The following is a 9,816-nucleotide window of genomic DNA, read 5'->3' as shown; positions in this document are numbered from 1 at the left end:
AGATGAAACACAGAAATTGCATAGGAATTAAATACATAAGGCACAATGCCGACTGAAGTACAAGAAGACTGGCTCTTCTTACTGTCTATGCTTTGAATCATTTCTGTGACACTAATAATAGATTCCGATGCTTCACTTCAGGTTTACTGTATCCCTCTGCCCCTCTTATTGACGAAGAAACACAGATATTGCATCGGAATTACATACAAAAGTCACAATGCCGACTTAAGTACAAGAAGAATGAGCCTTCTTACTGTCTATGTTTTGAACCATTCCTGTGACACTTGTTATAGATCCCGATGTTTCACTTCAGGTTTACTGTATCCCTCTGAGCTTCTTATTGATGATGAAACACAGAAATTGCATCGGAATTATATACTTAAGTACAAGAAGACTGGCTCTTCTTAGTGTCTATATTTTGAACCATTCCTGTGACACTAGTTATAGATTCCGATGCTTCACTTCAGTTTTACTGTACCCTCCGACCGTCTTATTGTCGATGAAACACAGAAATTGCATCGCAATTAAATACAAAAATCATAATGCCGACTCAAGTACAAGTAGTCTGGCTCTTCTTACTGTCTATGTTTTGAACCTTTCCTGTGAGACCGGTTTTAGATTCCGATGCTTCACTTCAGGTTTACTTTATCCCTTGGACCTTCTTATTGACGACGAACACAGAAATTGCATCGGAATTAAATAAAAATGCACAATGCCGACTTCAGTACAAGATAACTGACTCTTTTTCCTATCTATGTTTTGAACCATTCCTGTGACACTAGTTATGGATTCCAATCCTTCACTTCTGGTTTACTGTATCCCTCTGACCGTCGTATTGACGATGAAACACAGAAATGGCATAGGAATTAAATACAAAAGGCACAATGCCGACTCAAGTACAAGAAGACTGGCTCTTCTTACTGTCTATGTTTTGAACCATTCCTGTGACACTTAGTTATAGATTCCGATGCTTCACTTCAGATTTACTGTATCCCTCTGACCTTCTTATTGACGATGAAACACAGAAATTTCATCGGAATTAAATACAAATGGCACAATGCAGACTTAAGTACAAGTAAACTGACCCTTCTTACTGTCTATGTTTTGAACCATTCCTGTGACACTAGTTATAGAATCCGATGCTTCACTTGAGGTTTACTGTATCCCTCTGAGCCTCTTATTGACTATGAAACACAGAAATTGCATCGAAATTATATACAAAAAGCACAATGCCGACATAAGTACAAGACGACTGACTCTTCCTACTGTCTATGTTTTGAACCATTCCTGTGACACTAGTTATAGATTCAGATGCTTCACTTCAGGTTTACTGTATCCCTCTGACCTTCTTATTGACGATGAAACACCGAAATTGCATCGGAATTAAATACAAAAGGCACAATGCCGACTTAAGTACAAGAAGAGTGACTCCTCTTACTGTCTATGTTTTGAACCATTTCTGTGACACTAGTTATAGATACCGATTCTTCACTTCAGGTTTACTGTATCACTCTGACCGTCGTATTGACGATGAAACACAGAAATTGCATCGGAATTAAATACAAAAGGCACAATGCCGAATTAAGTACAAATAGACTGACTCTTCTTACTGTCTATGATTTGAACCATTCCTGTGACACTAGTTATAGATTCCGATGCTTCACTTCAGGTTTACTGTATACCTCTGACCTTATTGACGATGAAACACAGAAATTGCATCGGAATTAAATACAAAAGGCACAATGCCGACATAAGTACAAAAAGATTGACTCTTCTTACTGTCTATGTTTTGAACCATTTCTGTGACACTGGTTATAGATTCCGATGCTTCACTTCATTTTTACTGTATCCCTCTGACCTTCTTATTGACGATGAAATCAGAAATTGCATCGGAATTAAATACAAAAGGCACAATGCCGACTTAAGTACAAATAGACTGACTCTTCTCACTGTCTATGTTTTGAACCATTCCTGTGACACTAGTTATAGATTCCGATGCTTCACTTCAGGTTTACTGTATCCCTCTGACCTTCTTATTGACGATGAAACACAGAAATTGCATCGGAATTAAATACAAAAGGCACAATGCAGATTTAAGTACAAGAAAACTGACTCTTCTTACTGTCTATGTTTTGAACCGTTCCTGTGACACTAGTTATAGATTCCGATGCTTCACTTCAGGTTTACTGTATCCCTCTGAGCTTCTTATTGACTATGAAACACAGAAATTGCATCGGAATTATATACTTAAGTACAAGAAGACTGACCCTTCTTACTGTCTATGTTTTTAACCATTCCTAAGACACTAGTTATAGATTCCGATGCTTCACTTCAGGTTTACTGTGTGCCTCTGACCTTCGTATTGCCGATGAAACACAGAAATTGCATCGGAATTAAATAGAAAATGCACAATGCCGACTTCAGTACAAGATAACTGACTCTTTTTCCTGTCTATGTTTTGAACCATTTTTGTGACACTAGTTATGGATTCCGATACTTCACTTCAGGTTTACTGTATCCCTCTGACCTTCTTATTGACGATGAAACACAGATATTGGATCGGAATTAAATACAAAAGGCACAATGCCGACTCAAGTACAAGAAGACTAACTCTTCTTACTGACTATGATTTGAACCATTCCTGTGACACTAGTTATAAATTCCGATGCTTCACTTCATTTTTACTGTATCCCTCTGACCTTCTTATTGACGATGAAACACAGAAATTGCATCGGAATTCAATACAAAAGGCACAATGCCGACTCAAGTACAAGAATACTGGCTCTTCTTACTGTCTATGTTTTGAACCATTTCTGTGACACTAGTTATAGATTCCGATGCTTCACTTCAGGTTTACTGTATCCCTCTGACCTTCTGATTGATGAAGAAACACAGATATTGCTTCGGAATTAATTACAATTGTCACAATGCCGACTTAAGTACAAGAAGACTGACCCTTCTTACTGTCTATGTTTTGAACCATTCCTGTGACACTAGTTATAGATTCCGATGCTTCACTTCAGGTTTACTGTATCACTCTGACCTTCGTATTGACGATGAAACACAGAAATTGCATCGGAATTAAATACAAAAGGCACAATGCCGACTTAAGTACAAAAAGACTGACTCTTCTTACTGTCTATGTTTTGAACCATTCCTGTGACACTAGTTATAGATTCCGTTGCTTCACTTCAGGATTACTGTATCCCTCTGACCTTCTTATTGACAATGAAACACAGAAATTGCATCTGAATTAAATACAAAAGCACAAAGCTGACTTAAGTACAAGAAAACTGACTCTTCTTACTGTCTATGTGTTGAACCACTTCTGTGACACTAGTTATAGATTCCGATGCTTCACTTCAGGTTTACTGTATCCCTATGACCTTCGTATTGACGAAGAAACACAGATATTGCATCGGAATTAAGTACAAAAGGCACAATGCCGACTTAAGTACAAGAAGACTGACCCTTCTTACTGTCTATGTTTGAACCATTCCTGTGACACTAGTTTTAGATTCCGATGCATCACTTCAGGTTTACTGTATCCCTCTGACCTTCATATTGACAATGAAACACAGAAATTGCATCGGAATTAAATACAAAAGGCACAATGCCGACTTAAGTACAAGAAGAGTGACTCTTCTTACTGTCTATGATTTGAACCATTCCTGTGACACTAGTTACAGATTCCGATGTTTCACTTCAGGTTTACTGTATCCCTCTGACCTTCTTATTGACGATGAAACACAGAATTTGCATCGGAATTAATTACAAAAGGCACAATGCCGACTGAAGTACAAGAAGACTGGCTCTTCCTACTTTCTATGTTTTGAACCATTTCTGTGACACTAGTTATAGATTCCGATGCTTCACTTCAGGTTTACTGTATCACTCTGACCGTCGTATTGACGATGAAACACAGAAATTGCATCGGAATTAAATACAAAAGGCACAATGCCGACTTAAGTACAAATAGACTGACTCTTCTTACTGTCTATGTTTTGAACCATTCCTGTGACACTAGTTATAGATCCGATGCTTCACTTCAGGTTTACTATATCCCTCTGACCTTCTTATTGACGATGAAACACAGAAATTGCATCGGAATTAAATACAAAAGGCACAATGCCGACTTAAGAACAAGAAGACTGACTCTTGCGACAGTCTATGTTTTGAACCATTCCTGTGACACTAGTTATAAATTCCGATGCTTTACTTCAGGTTTACTGTATCCCTCCGACCATCGTACTGACGATGAAACACAGAAATTGCATCCGAATTAAATACAAAAGGCACAATGCCGACTCAAGTACAAGAAAATAGACTCTACTTGATATCTATGTTTTGAACCATTCCTGTAACACTAGTTATAGATTCCGATGCATCACTTCATGTTTGCTATATCCCACTGACCTTCTTATTGACGATGAAACACAGAAAATGCATCGGAATTAAATACAAAAGGCACAATGCCGACTTAAGTACAAGAAGACTGACCCTTCTTACTGTGTATGTTTTGAACCATTCCTGTGACACTAGTTATAGATTCCGATGCTTCACTTCAGGTTTACTTTATCCCTCTGATCGTCGTATTGACGATGAAACACAGAAATTGCATCGGAATTAAATACAAAAGGCACAATGCCAACTTAAGTACAAAAAGACTGACTCTTCTTACTGTCTACGTTTTGAACCATTCCTGTGACACAAGTTATAGATTCCGATGCTTCACTTCAAGTTTACTGTATCCCTCTGACCGTCATATTGAAGATGAAACACAGAAATTGCATAGGATTTAGATACAAAAGGCACAATGCCGACTCAAGTACAAGAAGACTGGCTCTTCTTACTGTCTATGTTTTGAACCATTTCTGTGACACTAATTATAGATTCCGATGCTTCACTTCAGGTTTACTGTATCCCTCTGACCTTCTTATTGACGAAGAAACACAGATATTGCATCGGAATTACATACAAAAGTCACAATGCCGACTTAAGTACAAGAAGACTGACCCTTCTTACTGTCTATGTTTTGAACCTTTCCTGTGACACTTGTTATAGATTCCGATGTTTCACTTCAGGTTTACTGTATCCCTCTCACCTTCGTATTGACGATGAAGCACAGAAATTGCATCGGAATTAAATACAAAAGGCACAATGCCGACTTAAGTACAAGAAGAGTGACTCTTCTTACTGTCTATGATATGAACCATTCCTGTGACACTAGTTACAGATTCCGATGTTTCACTTCAGGTTTACTGTATACCTCTGACCTTCTTATTGACGATGAAACACAGAATTTGCATCGGAATTAAATACAAAAGGCACAGTGCCGACTGAAGTACAAGGAGACTGGCTCTTCTTACTGTCTATGTTTAGAACAATTTCTGTGACACTAGTTATAGATTCCGATGCTTCACTTCAGGTTTACTGTATCCCTCTGACCTTCTTATTGACGAAGAAACGCAGATATTGCATCGGAATTAAATACAAAAGGCACAATGCCGACTTAAGTACAAGAAGACTGACCCTTCTTACTGTCTATGTTTTTATCCATTCCTGTGACACTAGTTATAGATTCCGATGCTTCACTTCAGGTTTACTGTATGCCTCTGACCTTCGTATTGCCGATGAAGCACAGAAATAGCATCGGAATTAAATACAAAAGGCACAATGATGACTTAAGTACAAAAAGACAGACTCTTCTTACTGTCTAAGTTTTGAACCATTCCTGTGACACAAGTTATAGATTCCGATGGTTCACTTAAGATTTACTGTATCCTTCTGACATTCTTATTGACGATAAAACACAGAAATTGCATCGGAATTAAATACAAAAGGAACAATGCCGACTCAAGTACAAGAAGACTGGCTCTTCATACTGTCTCTGCTTTGAACCTTTCCTGTGAGACCATTTTTAGATTCCGATGCTTCACATCAGGTTTACTGTATCCCTTGGACCTTCTTATTGACGACGAAACACAGAAATTGCATCGGAATTAAATAGAAAAGGCACAATGCCGACTTAAGTACAAGAAAACAGACTCTTTTTAATATCTATGTTTTGAACCATTCCTGTGACACTAGTTATAGATTCCGATGCATCACTTCAGGTTTGCTATATCCCACTGAACTTCTTATTGACGATGAAACGCAGAAAATGTATCGGAATTAAATACAAAAGGCACAATGCCGACTTAAGTACAAGAAGACTGACCCTTCTTACTGTCTATGTTTTGAACCATTCCTGTGACACTAGTTATAGATTCCGATGCTTCACTTCAGGTTTACTGTATCCCTCTGACCGTCGTATTGACGATGAAACATAGAAATTGAATCGGAATTAAATACAAAAGGCACAATGCCAACTAAAGTACAAAAAGACTGACTCTTCTTACTGTCTATGTTTTGAACCTTTTCTGTGACACTAATAATAGATTCCGATGCTTCACTTCAGGTTTACTGTATCCCTCTGACCTTCTTATTGACGAAGAAACACAGATATTGCATCGGAATTACATACAAAATCACAATGCCGACTTAAGTACAAGAAGAATGACCCTTCTTACTGTCTATGTTTTGAACCATTCCTGTGACACTTGTTATAGATCCCGATGTTTCACTTCAGGTTTACTGTATCCCTCTGAGCTTCTTATTGATGATGAAACACAGAAATTGCATCGGAATTATATACTTAAGTACAAGAAGACTGGCTCTTCTTACTGTCTATGTTTTGAACCATTCCTGTGACACTAGTTATAGATTCCGATGCTTCACTTCAGTTTTACTGTACCCTCCGACCGTCTTATTGTCGATGAAACACAGAAATTGCATCGGAATTAAATACAAAAATCATAATGCCGACTCAAGTACAAGTAGTCTGGCTCTTCTTACTGTCTATGTTTTGAACCTTTCCTGTGAGACCGGTTTTAGATTCCGATGCTTCACTTCAGGTTTACTGTATCCCTTGGACCTTCTTATTGACGACGAACACAGAAATTGCATCGGAATTAAATAAAAATGCACAATGCCGACTTCAGTACAAGTAAACTGACTCTTTTTCCTATCTATGTTTTGAACCATTCCTGTGACACTAGTTATGGATTCCAATCCTTCACTTCTGGTTTACTGTATCCCTCTGACCGTCGTATTGACGATGAAACACAGAAATGGCATAGGAATTAAATACAAAAGGCACAATGCCGACTCAAGTACAAGAAGACTGGCTCTTCTTACTGTCTATGTTTTGAACCATTCCTGTAACACTAGTTATAGATTCCGATGCATCACTTCAGGTTTGCTATATCCCACTGACCTTCTTATTGACGATGAAACACAGAAAATGCATCGGAATTAAATACAAAAGGCACAATGCCGACTTAAGTACAAGAAGACTGACCCTTCTTACTGTGTATGTTTTGAACCATTCCTGTGACACTAGTTATAGATTCCGATGCTTCACTTCAGGTTTACTGTATCCCTCTGATCGTCGTATTGACGATGAAACACAGAAATTGCATCGGAATTAAATACAAAAGGCACAATGCCAACTTAAGTACAAAAAGACTGACTCTTCTTACTGTCTACGTTTTGACCCATTCCTGTGACACAAGTTATAGATTCCGATGCTTCACTTCAAGTTTACTGTATCCCTCTGACCGTCATATTGAAGATGAAACACAGAAATTGCATAGGATTTAGATACGAAAGGCACAATGCCGACTCAAGTACAAGAAGACTGGCTCTTCTTACTTTTTATGTTTTGAACCATTTCTGTGACACTAATTATAGATTCCGATGCTTCACTTCAGGTTTACTGTATCCCTCTGACCTTCTTATTGACGAAGAAACACAGATATTGCATCGGAATTACATACAAAAGTCACAATGCCGACTTAAGTACAAGAAGACTGACCCTTCTTACTGTCTATGTTTTGAACCTTTCCTGTGACACTTTTTATAGATTCCGATGTTTCACTTCAGGTTTACTGTATCCCTCTCACCTTCGTATTGACGATGAAGCACAGAAATTGCATCGGAATTAAATACAAAAGGCACAACGCCGACTTAAGTACAAAAAGATTGACTCTTCTTACTGTCTATGTTTTGAACCATTCCTGTGACACTAATTATAGATTCCGATGCTTCACTTCAGGTTTACTGTATCCCTCTGACCTTCTTATTGACGATGAAACACAGAAATTGCATCGGAATTAAATATAAAAAGCACAATGCCGACTTAAGTACAAGAAGAGTGACTCTTCTTACTGTCTATGATATGAACCATTCCTGTGACACTAGTTACAGATTCCGATGTTTCACTTCAGGATTACTGTATACCTCTGACCCTCTTATTGACGATGAAACACAGAATTTGCATCGGAATTAAATACAAAAGGCACAGTGCCGACTGAAGTACAAGAAGACTGGCTCTTCTTACTGTCTATGTTTTGAACAATTTCTGTGACACTAGTTATAGATTCCGATGCTTCACTTCAGGTTTACTGTATCCCTCTGACCTTCTTATTGACGAAGAAACGCAGATATTGCATCGGAATTAAATACAAAAGGCACAATGCCGACTTAAGTACAAGAAGACTGACCCTTCTTACTGTCTATGTTTTTAACCATTCCTGTGACACTAGTTATAGATTCCGATGCTTCGCTTCAGGTTTACTGTATGCCTCTGACCTTCGTATTGCCGATGAAGCACAGAAATAGCATCGGAATTAAATACAAAAGGCACAATGATGACTTAAGTACAAAAAGACAGACTCTTCTTACTGTCTAAGTTTTGAACCATTCCTGTGACACAAGTTATAGATTCCGATGGTTCACTTAAGATTTACTGTATCCTTCTGACATTCTTATTGACGATAAAACACAGAAATTGCATCGGAATTAAATACAAAAGGAACAATGCCGACTCAAGTACAAGAAGACTGGCTCTTCACACTGTCTCTGTTTTGAACCTTTCCTGTGAGACCATTTTTAGATTCCGATGCTTCACATCAGGTTTACTGTATCCCTTGGACCTTCTTATTGACGACGAAACACAGAAATTGCATCGGAATTAAATAGAAAAGGCACAATGCCGACTTAAGTACAAGAAAACAGACTCTTCTTAATATCTATGTTTTGAACCATTCCTGTGACACTAGTTATAGGTTCCGATGCATCACTTCAGGTTTGCTATATCCCACTGACCTTCTTATTGACGATGAAACGCAGAAAATGTATCGGAATTAAATACAAAAGGCACAATGCCGACTTAAGTACAAGAAGACTGACCCATCTTACTGTCTATGTTTTGAACCATTCCTGTGACACTAGTTAAAGATTCCGATGCTTCACTTCAGGTTTACTGTATCCCTCTGACCGTCGTATTGACGATGAAACACAGAAATTGAATCGGAATTAAATACAAAAGGCACAATGCCAACTAAAGTACAAAAAGACTGACTCTTCTTACTGTCTATGTTTTGAACTATTCCTGTGACACAAGTTATAAATTCCGATGCTTCACTTCAGGTTTACTGTATCCCTATGACCGTCGTATTGAAGATGAAACACAGAAATTGCATAGGAATTAAATACAAAAGGCACAATGCCGACTGAAGTACAAGAAGACTGGCTCTTCTTACTGTCTATGTTTTGAACCCTTTCTGTGACACTAATAATAGATTCCGATGCTTCACTTCAGGTTTACTGTATCCCTCTGACCTTCTTATTGACGAAGAAACACAGATATTGCATCGGAATTACATACAAAATCACAATGCCGACTTAAGTACAAGAAGAATGACCCTTCTT

Source organism: Schistocerca serialis, unplaced genomic scaffold (genome assembly GCF_023864345.2).
Source record: "Schistocerca serialis cubense isolate TAMUIC-IGC-003099 unplaced genomic scaffold, iqSchSeri2.2 HiC_scaffold_1417, whole genome shotgun sequence".
Taxonomy (NCBI): Eukaryota; Metazoa; Arthropoda; class Insecta; order Orthoptera; family Acrididae; genus Schistocerca; species Schistocerca serialis.
Note: the sequence above shows the minus strand (reverse complement) of the source record.